General features: G+C 41.4%; 1 pseudogene; it reads left to right on the top strand.

The window, feature by feature from the left end:
* Positions 1-12,303: 12,303 nt before the first annotated feature.
* Positions 12,304-12,794, top strand: LOC139019847 (jun dimerization protein 2 pseudogene; annotated as a pseudogene).
* Positions 12,795-14,927: the final 2,133 nt, after the last annotated feature.

Consider the following 14,927-nt stretch of genomic DNA (forward strand, 5'->3'; position numbering starts at 1 on the left):
CTAGAGACTCGCCTGGATCTGGAGCTCAGAGTCTGAGACTCCCTCCTGATTGAAAACGACAACCACACCCTCAGCCACCAGCCTGCTTTGCGCGAGCATCTCCGCACCTTTGTATTTTCCACACTGCGCCTCCTGTGAGCCTCGGTATACTGTTCTCTTCCTTCTAGTTGAAGAGTCTCTCCTCAGCCAGCCTTCTTGTGGTTCTTGATGATGTCCGTTCCGCCTTTTAGTTGTGTTTTTGAAGTGGTTGTTAGCGGCAGCAATCTCCGGTGTTTACCTATGCCGCCATCTTGGTCTCTCCCCCTAAATTATTATTGTTTAAAATATTACATATGTCTCCTTTTGACCTTCCCCTGGCCTCCCCTACCCCCCAGCACATGCCCTCACCGCACACCCCCAGTGTCTTATGTCCATTCATACGCTTATATGTATGTATACAAGTCCTTCCGTTGATCTCTTACTTCCCCTCCCCAACACTCCTCAGCCTTCCCACTGTAATTTGAAAGTCTGTTCAATGCTTCTCTGCCTCTGTATCTATCTTTTTGTTCATCAGGTTATAATGTTCTTTATTATCCATAAATGAGTGAGATCATGGGGTGTTTTCTATCCCTTCCTGGCTTATTTCACTTAGCATAATGCTCTCCAGTTCTATCCATGCTTCTGCAAATTGTAAGAACTCCTATTAGGCTTCTATTATATAGAATAAAGAACTCCATGTTTAAAAGAGAAAAGAATATAGGTGGCCAGTTCTCATCAAATGAAAATATCATCAGAGAGACAGAATGATAAATGAAAAGAAAAACACTGATGATTTTGGCATTGAACTTCTAATAACTGTTTGGTAAAATGCATTATAGGGGCAAAGGAATAGATTGGAATTGTCAGAAGAAAGAATCTCTACACTTGAAATAATGGGAAGAAGGAATGTAGAGCAGGGAGGAAGGGGGCAGGAAAAGCATTGGAAGAATAATGGTTGAATATTTTCAAACATATTCAATGAAAAATATCAATCTGCACATCCAAGCTCAATGAAATCTAAGTAGAATAGGTACAATGAAATATGCAATCAGATCCATCTTGCTCAAAGTTATGAAGGACAGAGAAAATAATACAACCCATGAAGGGCAAAAAACTCATCATAGAAAAAAGAAAACCTGGCATGATGAAGAGCTGAGTTGACATCACAAACTGTCCAGGAATACAGGCAGTGGGATGGCATAGTCAGAGTGCTAATAGAAAAAATATCACTATGATTCTTATATCTAGCCAAATTATTTTTCAGAGTGAAGGTTAGAAAAAGGGATTCCATTTTTCAAAAAAGAAAAAATGACTGAAAGGGAGAAAGAGAGAAAAGAAAGAAAGAAAGAAAGAAAGAAAGAAAGAAAGAAAGAAAGAAAGAAAGAAAGAAAGAAAGAAAGAAAGAAAGAAAAGAGAAGAGAAGGGAAGGGAAGGGAAGGGAAGGGAAGGGAAGGGAAGGGAAGGGAAGGGAAGGAAAGGAAAGGAAAGGAAAGGAAAGGAAAGGAAAGAAAAGAAAAGAAAAGAAAGAGGGAGGGAGGGAGAAAGGATGGAAGGGAAGATCCTTTAAAGAATTATGAGACATCACATCAGCTGGTGATTGAATTTTGTGAGTAGATGGATATGACACTTGGTCAAATCACTGAACAAGTATAAGCCTCTGTGCAATGAGGGTTAAGTGATGGCTAATGTTTGTAACAATTTTAAAGTATTTATTTAGGAAATACAGATAGTTTAGTATAGTCCATTTCCAGTGATAAAAATGCTTATAAGGGGAGCAGTAGTCATAAACACAGTTATACACTGAAACCAACTCACACATAGACAACACACTCACACACACACACACACACACACACACACACGTTAATAGTTGCTGTACAAAACTAATTTTAAACTGCTCATTTCTATAGAGACTGATACAGAACACTTACCGGGTGACTTTGGAAGACGTATGAGCAAGGGGGAAGCCAAGAAACAATCAATGCAACCTACTGGTAAGAACAAGAATACTTTAAGTCTATTTATGGTTCATTTTTCTTCTGAGAAACTTATTTAAGTTTACACCTTCATTGACCACAGTACCTATGTGCTATATGCTGTTTTCCATAATACAATTCCATAATTTCTTCCTATAATTAGTAGAACTCTAGCAATTACCATCAATGTGTACTTAGATACATAATTTCTGTTTTAGGACTCATCTCCTTAAAGTCTTTCAGGAAAATGCAGTGAGCTAGGAATATGCTTGATGGAAGCCTTTAAAATGCCACTTTACTCACTTTCTCTTTCAGAACCAATTGATTAGTAGCTTTGTATTTGCAAATGTAAAAGAATAGAAGAGGAATTTTAGAAAATAGACTTTGCATTGCTTATTCGTTCCCTTTATGTGATTATAATACCAGGAAAATTTTTAATACTTCAGCAGACAGTGCTACCTGAGTTTTTCCTTTTAAATACACTTTAGGGTATAAATTACTGCTTCTTATTCTAGCAGATCAATAGCTAACACACTGTCACCATCTTTGACATGGTAGCTAAGGAAATAGGCAGGTTAAGGGAGAATCAGGGAAGGAGACACTGAAAGAGAGGCTTTCAAAACACTAGTCATCCAAAGGTGATGGTGCTCATGCCCCAAGATCATGCCCTCACAGGAACAACACTAGAAGCTTCACACTGCAAGGAAGGACACTTCAGTAAAACATGAACTAGCACAACCTCATCACTCAGTAAATGACTAGGCACACAATGACAACAAACCACCAAACGTGGTGGTAGAACCCAGTACCCCAGATTTGCTTCAATACATTGCCTAAAATGCTCAGGTTTTACCACAAAATATATGAGACATGTAAGGGCAAAGCAAGTGTGATCTCTACATAGGAGAAAAGCAGAGCAGAGAAAATCTTTGTGTGTGTTCCAATTGTAGGTTTTCCTGTAACTTATAAATATTTTAAACTAGCGGCCCGGTGTATGAAATGCATGTAATCTGGGGGAGGGGTTGGGTCCCCTCACCCCAGATTGAAAGAGGGCACATGCCAGACTGAGGGATCCCACTAGTGTAGCATAGGAGCCACAAGGGATGCAGGAGGTTCGCCACTGGGGAGGTACTGCAGGAAGCCTCCAGGGCATGTCGTGTCCTCAGTCCCTATAGGCCAGACTCCAGCAGCAAGTTAACCTATCTGTTGGAGCATCTACCCCCTACTGGTAGTGCATGTCATAGTGACGGGTCAATCAGTCGACTGTCTTCCCTCTGGAAGTCTGTACATGTCATAGCAAGCAGTTGAGCGGCCTTACCATATCATTAGCATATTACACATTGATTGGTTGAGTGGCCAACCAGACAACTGGACACTTAGCATATAAGGCTTTTTAAATTATTATTATTTAAAATATTACATATGTCTCCTTTTTTTCCCCATTGACCTTCCCCTGGCCTCCCCTACCCCCCGGCACATGCCCTCACCCCACCTCCCCAGTGTCTTGTCACCTCCCCAGTGTCTTGTGTCCATTCATACGCTTATATGTATGTATACAAGTCCTTCCATTGATCTCTTACCTCCCCTCCCCAACACTCCCCAGCCTTCCCACTGTAATTTGAAAGTCTGTTCAATGCTTCTCTGCCTCTGTATCTATCTTTTTGTTCATCAAGTTATAATGTTCTTTATTATTTATAAATGAGTGAGATCATGGGGTGTTTTCTATCCCTTCCTGGCTTATTTCACTTAGCATAATGCTCTCCAGTTCCATCCATGCTGCTGCAAATGGGTTTTATTATATAGAATAAAGAACTCCATGTTTAAAAGAGAAAATATAGGTGGCCAGTTCTCATCAAATGAAAATATCATCAGAGAGACAGAATGATATTTGAAAAGAAAAACACTGATGATTTTGGTATTGAAATTCTAATAACTGTTTGGTAAAATGTATTATAGGGGCACAGGAATAGATTGGAATTGTCAGAAGAAAGAATCTCTACACTTGAAATAATCGGAAGAGTGAAAGTAGAGCAGGGAGGAAGGGGGCAGGAAAAGCAGTGGAAGAAATAATGGTTGAATATTTTCAAACATATTCAATGAAAAATATCAATCTGCACATCCAAGCTCAATGAAATCTAAGTAGAATAGGTACAATGAAATATGCAATCAGACCCATCTTGCTCAAAGTTATGAAGGACAGAGAAAATAATACAACCCATGAAGGGCAAACAACTCATCATAGAAAAGAGAAAACCTGGCAAGATGAAGACCTGAATTGACATCACAAACTGTCCAGGAATACAGGCAATGGGATGGCATAGTCAGAGTGCTAATAGAAAAAATATCACTATGATTCTTATATCTAGCCAAATTATTTTTCAGAGTGAAGGTTAGAAAAAAGGATTCCATTTTTCAAAACAGAAAGAATGTCTGAAAGGGAGAAAGAGAGAAAGTGAGAAAGAGAGAAAGGAAGGAAGGAAGGAAGGAAGGAAGGAAGGAAGGAAGGAAGGAAGGAAAAAGGAAAGAAGGAAAGAAGAAAGAAAGAAAGAAAGAAAGAAAGAAAGAAAGAAAGAAAGAAAGAAAGAAAGAAAGAAAAAGGAAGGAAGAAAGGAAGGAAGGAAGGAAGGAAGGAAGGAAGGAAGGAAGGAAGGAAGGAAGGAAGGAAGGAAAAAGGAAAGAAGGAAAGAAAGAAAGAAAGAAAGAAAGAAAGAAAGAAAGGAAGGAAGAAAGGAAGAAAGAAAGAAAGAAAGAAAGAAAGAAAGAAAGAAAGAAAGAAAGAAAGAAAGAAAGAAAGAAAGAAAAAGGAAGAAAGGAAGAAAGAAAGAAAGAAAGAAAGAAAGAAAGAAAGAAAGAAAGAAAGAAAGAAAGAAAGAAAGAGGAAGAAAGGGAGGAAGGAAGGAAGGAAGGAAGGAAGGAAGGAAGGAAGGAAGGAAGGAAGGAAGGAAGGAAGGGAGGAAGGGAGGAAGAAAGAAAGAAAAGGAAAGAAAGAAGGAGAGAGGGAGGTATGAAGGAAGGAAGGATGGAAGGGAAGATCCTTTAAAGAATTAGGAGACATCACATCAGCTGGTGATTGAATTTTGTGATTAGGTGGATATGACACCTGGTCAAATCACTGAACATGTATAAGCCTCTGTGCAATGAGGGTTAAGTGATGGCTATGTTTGTAACAATTTTAAAGTATTTATTTCAGAGATACAGATAGTTTAGTATAGTCCATTTCCAGTGATTAAAATGCTTATAAGTGGAGCACTAGTCATAAACACAGTTATACACTGAAACCAACTCACATATAGAACACACACACACACACACACACACACACACGTGTTAATTGTTGCTTTATAAAACTAATTTTAAACTGCTCATTTCTATAGAGACTGATACAGAACACTTACCGGGTGACTTTGGAAGGCGTATAAGCAAGGGGGAAGCCAAGAAACAATCAATGCAACCTACTGGTAAGAACAAGAATATTTTAAGTCTATTTATGGTTCATTTTTCTTCTGAGAAATTTAAGTTTACACCTTCATTGACCACAGTACATATGTGCTATATGCTGTTTTCCATAATACAATTCCATAATTTCTTCCTATAATTAGTAGAACTCTAGCAATTACCATCAATGTGTATTGAGAAACATAATTTCTGTTTTAGGACTTATCTTCTTAAAGTCTTACAGGAAAATGCAGTGGCCTAGTAATATGCTTGATTGAAGCCTTTAAAATGCCACTTTACTCACTTTCTCTTTCAGAACCAATTGATTAGTAGCTTTGTATTTGCAAATGTAAAAAAAAGTTACCTTAAGGAAGGGATTAGAAGAGGAATTTAGAAAATAGACTTTGCATTGCTTATTCATTCCCTTTATGTGATTATAATACCAGGAAAATTTTTAACATCTCAGCGGACAGTGCTACCTGAGTTTTTCCTTTTAAATACACTTTAGGGTATAAATTACTGCTTCTTATTCTAGCAGATCAATAGCTAACACACTGTCACCATCTTTGACATGGTAGCAAAGGAAATAGGCAGGTTAAGGGAGAATCAGGGAAGGAGACACTGAAAGAGAGGCTTTCAAAACACTAGTCATCCAAAGGTGATGGTGCTCATGCCCCAAGATCATGCCCTCACAGGAACAACACTAGAAGCTTCACACTGCAAGGAAGGACACTTCAGTAAAACATGAACTAGCACAACCTCATCACTCAGTAAATGACTAGGCACACAATGACAACAAACCACCAAACGTGGTGGTAGGAACCCAGTACCCAGATTTGCTTCAATACATTGCCTAAAATGCTCAGGTTTTACCACAAAATATATGAGACATGTAAGGGCAAAGCAAGTGTGATCTCTACATAGGAGAAAAGCAGAGCAGAGAAAATCTTTGTGTGTGTTCCAATTGTAGGTTTTCCTGTAACTTATAAATATTTTAAACTAGCGGCCCGGTGTATGAAATGCATGCAATCGGGAGGAAGGGTTGGGTCCCTCACCCCAGATTGAAAGAGGGCACATGCCAGACTGAGGAATCCCACTAGTGTAGCATAGGAGCCACAAGGGATGCAGGAGGTTGGTCTCCCGGGGTGGGACTGCAGGAAGCCTCCAGGGCATGTCATGTCCTCAGTCCCTATAGGCCAGACTCCAGCAGCAAGTTAACCTATCTGTTGGAGCATCTACCCCCTACTGGTAGTGCATGTCATAGTGACAGGTCAATCAGTCGACTGTCTTCCCCCTGGTAGTCTTTGCATGTCATAGCAAGCAGTTGAGCGGCATTACCATATCATTAGCATATTACACTTTGGTTGAGTGGCCAACCAGACAACTGGACACTTAGCATATAAGGCTTTTTAAATTATTATTATTTAAAATATTACATATGTCTCCTTTTTTTCCCCATTGACCTTCCCCTGGCCTCCCCTACCCCCCGGCACATGCCCTCACCCCACCTCCCCAGTGTCTTGTGTCCATTCATACGCTTATATGTATGTATACAAGTCCTTCCATTGATCTCTTACCTCCCCTCCCCTACACTCCCCAGCCTTCCCACTGTAATTTGAAAGTCTGTTCAATGCTTCTCTCCCTTGTATCTATCTTTTTGTTCATCAAGTTATAATGTTCTTTATTATTTATAAATGAGTGAGGTCATGGGGTGTTTTCTATCCCTTCCTGGCTTATTTCACTTAGCATAATGCTCTCCAGTTCCATCCATGCTGCTGCAAATGGTAAGAACTCCTATTAGGCTTTTATTATATAGAATAAAGAACTCCATGTTTAAAAGAGAAAATATAGGTGGCCAGTTCTCATCAAATGAAAATATCATCAGAGAGACAGAATGATATTTGAAAAGAAAAACACTGATGATTTTGGTATTGAAATTCTAATAACTGTTTGGTAAAATGTATTATAGGGGCACAGGAATAGATTGGAATTGTCAGAAGAAAGAATCTCTACACTTGAAATAATGGGAAGAGTGAAAGTAGAGCAGGGAGGAAGGGGGCAGGAAAAGCAGTGGAAGAAATAATGGTTGAATATTTTCAAACATATTAAATGAAAAATATCAATCTGCACATCCAAGCTCAATGAAATCTAAGTAGAATAGGTACAATGAAATATGCAATCAGACCCATCTTGGTCAAAGTTATGAAGGACAGATAAAATAATACAACCCACAAAAAGCATAAAACTCATCATAGAAAAGAGAAACCTGGTAACTGAAGAGCTGACTTGACATCACAAACTGTCAATGCCTGAAGGCAGTGGTATGGCATATTCAGAGTGCTAATAGAAAAATTGTCACTATGATTATTATATCTAGGTAAGCTATCTTTCAGAGTAAATGTTAGAAAAAAGGATTCCAAATTTTAAAAAATAATAATAGTAAAGAATGTGAGATCTGCTTGTTTGCACATCTGCCTTAAGAGTAAAGAAATTTTTATAGGGCAGACAGGTTAGCACTGAGGGAGAGAGTGTGAGTGAGTGAGAGAACGAAAGGGGAGTGCATGGATGTGTGGGGCATGTGTATGTGTGAATGAAGCACAGTTATATTCCACATGACTGTTTGGTACTTGCAGATCAGGTTCCCCTAACTGGGCAACCTATACTGTTGCTGAAATCTATCCTGCGGTGGCTGACTCTGCTGCAGAGGCTGCACCATCTTGAAGGGGAGAGCAATTGTGTCTTGGATTGCAGCTACACCTCCATCCAGAGTGACCTTGGACTCCACCCAGGATCCTACAGCCATACTAGCCCGGGACCAGCTGCCATGGCTACAAACCCATGAACACCGAGACTCTAGCATTCCCAGCTCTGGGCTCCTAAAAAGTTTGTCCAGCGGGAGACAAAATGGTGTCCAAATATACAGATGAGTCCGGCACCTTCTCACGGAGCAGATAGAAGAAACAGCTGAATTGAATAACATCCACACAGAATTGGTGAATTAAACACAGGTGGAGAGACAATCCATTGACAGAAATGTCAGAGGTAGCCGGGAAACTGGTGGGATCAGAGATCTAGGCTGAAGGGTGAAATGCAAGCAACCTGAATTGAGCTGAACCAACACTGCGTCCCTTGGGGACAAGTGTAGTGCTCGACTGTGGAAGGGTGTCCACAGGGCTGCTGGCAGCAGGGGACTCTAGATCTAAGCTCACAGCCATGGGAGGCTGCACCCAGACAAGCAGCCTGAAGTTCTGCACCGGCTGCACAGTGCCAGGGGAGAGAAACGCCCAGCAGCATGGTTGCTCTGTCTTCATAATCTCCTTGCTTTTACTTGCTAAACCCAGCATCTTTCAATTACATATACTCGCCATGGCTGCGGTGCAAGGGAAGGTGGTTTAGTGGAAGCTGGGGAACAAAATAGGAAGGGGCGATCAAGAGGCCTGCTCTGTACAGTCTGATCCCTCCAACCCTGAACCAACATTTTTCTCCTGAAGACCAGGCCTCTCCTAGCAGTGCAGCCCCACCCAGCCTTGAGCTTGGCAGGGAAACAAAAATTTGAAATACCCCCATGGAGCCCTCGGGGACTGGGTTGAGGGGCCATTTGGGCCCAGTATCTAATACAGCAACACATCCATATAGAGGCCATGTCAGAAATAGACGCTTGTAAAAATACGAATGGAAGCAGGCAGAGTGGTCCCGCCTGGCTGAAACAAAGGCTGTGGTGTTTGAGACAGAGGAGCGGTGGATCATTGGGAGCTTCAACATGGTGCTGACTATCTAGCTGGAAGCTGAGATGTGGCAGACAAAACAGTGGAGGGACTCTTAGACCAGCCTCCATGGGACATTAAATACTCAGCTGAAGAGAAAAAACTTCATTACTTCACTTTTTTGTTACCTTTTACTTATGAAACTAAATTTTTTCTTTATTTTATTTTTATTACTTTTATTTATTATTATTATTATTTTAAGCTTTTTTTGGATTAGTGTTCTACATTTTATTTTAATTTTAATTTTTATCATTACTTTAGTTTAACTCATTTTTTCCTTTATGTCAAACCTTTCTTCCTCACTTCCCCCTTTTTCATCCTGTTTCTCTTCTCCTGTTCCTGCTTTAGCTTTTCTCTCTCCTTTATTTTTACTCCTAGCTAAAAATTGATCTTTTTTATTTGATTTATTGATGCATTACTATTATAGTAGTATCTGTTGGCTTACTCATATATCTAAATTCCTCTACCCTGCTGCAAGTGCATGCACCCTTCTCTTTTCTCTTTCTTCACTAGCCAATTTTTTTTCTTGTTGTTGTTTGTTTGATATTTTGTTAGTCTGTTTTTTTTGTTTTAGTTTTGTTTTTCATTTTATGCTTTTATTTTTTCTCTCCTTGCTTGTTCTCTTTTCTGCTAATAGCTTAATTAGTCTCACTCACCAAACTCAGGTCTATCTTCTGACTACTCTATTCTCCTTTTCTGAAAATAGATGAATAGATAGATAGATAGATAGATAGATAGATAGATAGATTAAAGAAAGGGGATCTTTATTGAGTATTTGGTTTTTTACTTTTCTTCTTACACACTCATTCTCTTTCTACCTCCTCTATACTGAATTGTGGCCATTCCCCCATCCATTCAATTCCTTTACTTTACCTTCTGGAAATAAGCTCTGCCTTTTCAGATTCAGCTCCCCTCCTTTTTTTTAAGGGGGTTTGTTGCTTGCATTTTTTGGTTTAGTTGTTGGTTTGTGGAGTTTTCTTCCCATATACATATATATTTTTCTCTTTCTTTCTTCCTTTCTTTCTCTCTTTCTTTCTTCCTTCATTTCTTTCTTCTTTCTTTCTTTCTTTCTTTCTTTCTTTCTTTCTTTTCCTTTCTTTCTCTCTCTTGCTTTCTTTCTTTCTCTCTTTCTTTCTGTGTCGTTTCTTGTTGAGTTGTATTTTGTGCCTTTTGGTCAAAGTGGTAGAGAGTGAGCCACATAACAAGACACCATGAGAGGAGTGAAAATGGGAAGACAGAGAAACAGCCCCCATACAAAAGAAAAGGAGGAATTACTGGAAAAGGTAGTAAATGAAATGGATGCAAGCAATTTGTGAAAGAAAGCAGTCAGAGCAATGGTCATGAGGACACTGAAAAGGATGGAAGACAAATTCAACAACATGTTTAAGAATCAAGAGGAAATGAAGAAGAACCAAGAAAAAATGAAGAATGACATAGTTGCAATAAAGAACACAATAGAAAGCATCAACAGTAGACTAGTAGAAGCTGAGGGAGGACTGCATCATTGAGAAAGAAGACTTGGTAGGAAAATAACCCAAGCAGAGTAGCAACTGGAAAAAAAAACAACTTAAAAAACTGGAGATCCTAAGGGAGCTTTGGGACAACACCAAATGAAATAACATCTGTATAATAGGGATGCCAAAAGGAGAGGAAACTGAACAAGGAATAGAAAACCTTTTTGAAGAAATAATGACAGAAAACTACCCTAATATTGGGAAGAAAAAAACTCACACAGGTTCAAGAAGCTCACAGAGTCCCAAACAATATGAACCCAAAACGACTGACACCAATACACATCATAATTAAATTGGGAACATCAATGACAAAGTAAGAATCTTAAAGGCTGCTAGAGAGAGAAAGAAATTTACCTTTAAGGGATCTCCATTATACTACCAACTGATTTCTCAACAGAAACACATCAGGCCAGAAGGGAATGGAATGAAATATAAAAAGTGATGCAAAGCAAGAGACTGAATCTAAGAATACTATACCCAGCAAGGCTGTCATTCAAAATTGAAGGGGAAATGAAGAGCTTTACAGACAAAAAATAGATAAGGGAGTTTGTGACCAGCAATGCAAGAAATGCTAAAGGGTCTGCTATAAAAAGAACTAGGCAGGGAAGAAGGAACACAGGCATTCTATACAATAAAGAAGTAATATGCAAATTGACCGTTACTCCACACAAGATGGCCACCCCCATTTGGACACAAGATGGCTGGCACAAGATGGCCGGCACAAGATGGCTGGCAGGGGAGGGCAGTTGTGGGCAATCAGGCCTTCAGGGGAGGGTAGTTGAAGGGGACCAGGCCTGTAGGGGAGGGCAGTTGTGGGGGGACCAGGCCTGCAGGGGAGGGCAGTTAGGAGGGACAAGGCCTGCAGGGGCATCTGTTTGTTAGCAGATCTGCCTTAACAGTAAAGGAAGTTTTTTTTATGTTGAAAGCAATTGAATTCTGGCAGTAATTTGAATCCCCCTTCTAAAGGAGCGTGGATTCAAGGAATTATATAATTCCAATAGACAGTAGGAATGCATGTTTTCTACTCAGTATTTGATTCAAAAGGAAATTGCATAATCAATATGTGTATCATTGTATTTTGGTGCCTATAAAATGTTTAAAAGGAATACATTCCACTGTAGTGCATAAAGGAGATGTATGTGGGGTCCTAATATATTTCAGTATGATGATACAGAACATGTTAACTCAAATTTTCCAGAGCAAATGAATAGTGCCTGGAATCCTATATAATAAAAGCCCAGCGATCAGAATGACCAGAGACCAGAACCACCATGGCCCCTCACCAGGCTGCCCCCACCCCTCCCCCCAGCAAGCAGTTAGGGGCAATCAGCAGGCAGGCGAGTGGTTGGGGGCGATCAGGCAGGCAGGAGAGCAGTTGAGGGCGATCAGGCCAGCCGTTGAGGGCAATCAGGTAGACAGGCAAACAATTGTGGAGATCAGGTAGGCAGGCGAGCATTTGGGGGCGATCAGGTAGGTAGGTGGGCGGTTGGGGGTGATGAAGCAGGCAGGCAGAGCCCCGAAATCAATCACCTCAAAGAGGGAGACCCAGGCAACAGCCTGCTGTTTCTGCAGGGCTGGAATGCCACTCCTCCTGCTATGATGCCGGGCAGATTCTGACCCTTTCAGGACTACAGGTTCTCTGCCAGGGCTCGGCCCCTTGACTGGACTCCCCAGCTTGGCCCTGACTGCAGAGGAGTTGAAATACGCTGACTTCCACAACATTGGGGCCATTATTGCTCTTTTGCACTTCCTGGAGGTGAAACTGGGCAAGAGGCCTAAACCTGTGAAAAGTGAGCTAGATGAGGAAGAAGAGCAGAGGAAAAGGCACTGGGAAAAGAGCAAAGTGGTGGCAACCCCATGCTGGAATAAGAAGAAGGAGGGGAAGGAGTTTCTGTAGCAGGAATCAGAGTGGCTGGACCTCATGAATGCAGAGCTGAAAACCCAGATGGAGGAACTGAAGCAGGAGTGGCAGCAGCTCATCTTGATGCTCAACTGCTATTGCCCCACCTGCATCGTCAGGACTGACAGGGTTAAGATCCCCGACTCAGAAAGCAACCCCACTGCTGGAGCAGCTAGAGAAGAAGTGACCATGGGTTGAGAGGAGGAAGAGGAGGAGGAGGAGATGAGGAAAAGGAAGAGGAGGAGATGAGGAGATGAGAAGAGGAGGCAGTGATAAGGAGGGGCCCAGAGTGCTCTTCCTTGCTGTGTGAAAAACTCTTCAATGAGGCTCAGCACAGCCAGCATAGGCCAGACTTTTTTTGAAACTCAGATCAGCCACACCAGGGGAAGAAATCCAGGCTGATTAAACCCAGGACCAACTGCTGAGACCAAAGTAGTCCTGGGGGGGTGGTGTTCTGCCTAGGGCCAGGCTTGCAGGAGGCAGGACAGAGTCTCTGGACTGGAGAGATGCCCAACCAGGCAGCTGTGAGCACTTCTCTGGCCACTCTGCCAGGGCACCCACACAAAGGAACTCTGAGCTGCCAGGAAAAGCCATGAGTTGCAACCAAAATTAGGCTGAGTATGGAACTCAGAGTGAAACTACAATTTGCCTGCTCCCAGAGCTGACCCTGACCTTGACCCTGATCCTCATGCAAGGCTGGAAAAGGGCACAGTGCCAGGCCCTGCTGTATCCACCCACCATGGTCCAGCTGAGTCCTGCCCAGAGTGGCAGCTGGGGTGCACCCTCGCCGGCCCTGATGGAGTTGCTGTGGGCATGAGGCATGGGCGCCCTTCCAAAGCACATACTCACTGAGTGTTTACAGACTGGCTGTCCTGGCAGGGCTTTCAACTGCACATCTTTTATATACTTTCTTTTTTAAAAATATTTTTTACAAAAAATATATTTTATACAATCAATATATAAATGGATTATAAATGGATTTCTATAATCACTTGATATGATACAGTATAAATATGCTACGGTTTGTTTGTTACTAACAGATATTCAGCAGTTATGGCCATTGCATGTAACTTCTAAGTACTGTAGTCTCTGCATTTTGGGGGTGGCAGGGGTGGGGTGCAGTGCATTTCCATCCTGGTAAACCCTCTATAGTACTCAGTTCTGTATTGCTCAGTAAACACTCTTACTTGAAAGAAGAAAGAAAGAAAGAAAGAAAGAAAGAAAGAAAGAAAGAAAGAAAGAAAGAAAGGAAGGAAGGAAGGGAAGAAAGAAAGAAAGAAAGGAAGAAAGAAAGAAAGTCCGAAGCCTAGGCCACCGGCCTGCTACGCTTTGGCAGGTGTGTGGCCGGCCAGCAATTGCCTCACAGAGGGAGGCCAAGGCCAGCCAAGCCATCGCACCCCATGCCTGTTGGCTACAGAGGGTGGGGACCAGTGGCAGAGGAGTGGGAGGGTGGGCAGCACTGCACAGATAGTAAGCAATGGCAGGGGCAGGGGTGGGGTCAGCTGCCTGCAGCCCGGGGAAGGATAGACCCTGATCTCAGACCAAGCCTAGGGACCCTACCCAAGGGGTTGTGGATTGTGAGAGGGTGCAGGCGGGGCTGAGGGACCCCCTGAGTGCACAAATTTTCATGCACTGGAACTCTAGTTATAAATAAGAAGGGTAACATAAAGTTGCAAATAATACACTTCTTCTTTTTTCTCTTAGCTTCTTCAGAGGGCACACAGTTATATAAAAATAAGTATAACTTTATATCATAGGTGCATTCAGTACCATCATTCCCACTGTCTGCAGTTTTAATATGTGTAATTTCTGTTATTCATGATCAATCAGGAATGGAATATATCAAATGGAAAATACCAGGGATAAATAATTCATGAATTTTAAATTATTCACTATTCTGTGGAGCATGGCGAATCTCATGCCATCCTCCTCTGTCCTACCCAGAACATGAATAATCCCTTTGTCCAGCCTATTCACTCTGATAACGCTACCTGCCCTTTTGTCACTCAGTAGCCTTCTCAGTTATCACATGGGTAAGCACCTCATAGTATTGCAGTGCTTATGTTCAAGTAAACAGGATTTTACTTCATACTGGCCCCAACATGCAGAGTAGAGATGTTGGCAGTTTGGATATACCAAAGAGAAGCCAGCATTTGTATCAGAGATAAGTTTATATAGGAAAGCTCTGAATATATTTGGGGTTTGGTACAATCCACAGTTTCAAGCATCCATCTGCTGGATGGTCTTGGAATGGATCCCTCACTGATAAGGTGGGTAATAGTAGCACAGAAACAGGAAAGAAGTAAGAATGATATGGGAT

This window comes from Myotis yumanensis, unplaced genomic scaffold (genome assembly GCF_028538775.1).
Source record: "Myotis yumanensis isolate MYYU_CA2020_CCGP unplaced genomic scaffold, mMyoYum1.0.hap1 SCAF_1, whole genome shotgun sequence".
Lineage (NCBI taxonomy): Eukaryota > Metazoa > Chordata > Mammalia > Chiroptera > Vespertilionidae > Myotis > Myotis yumanensis.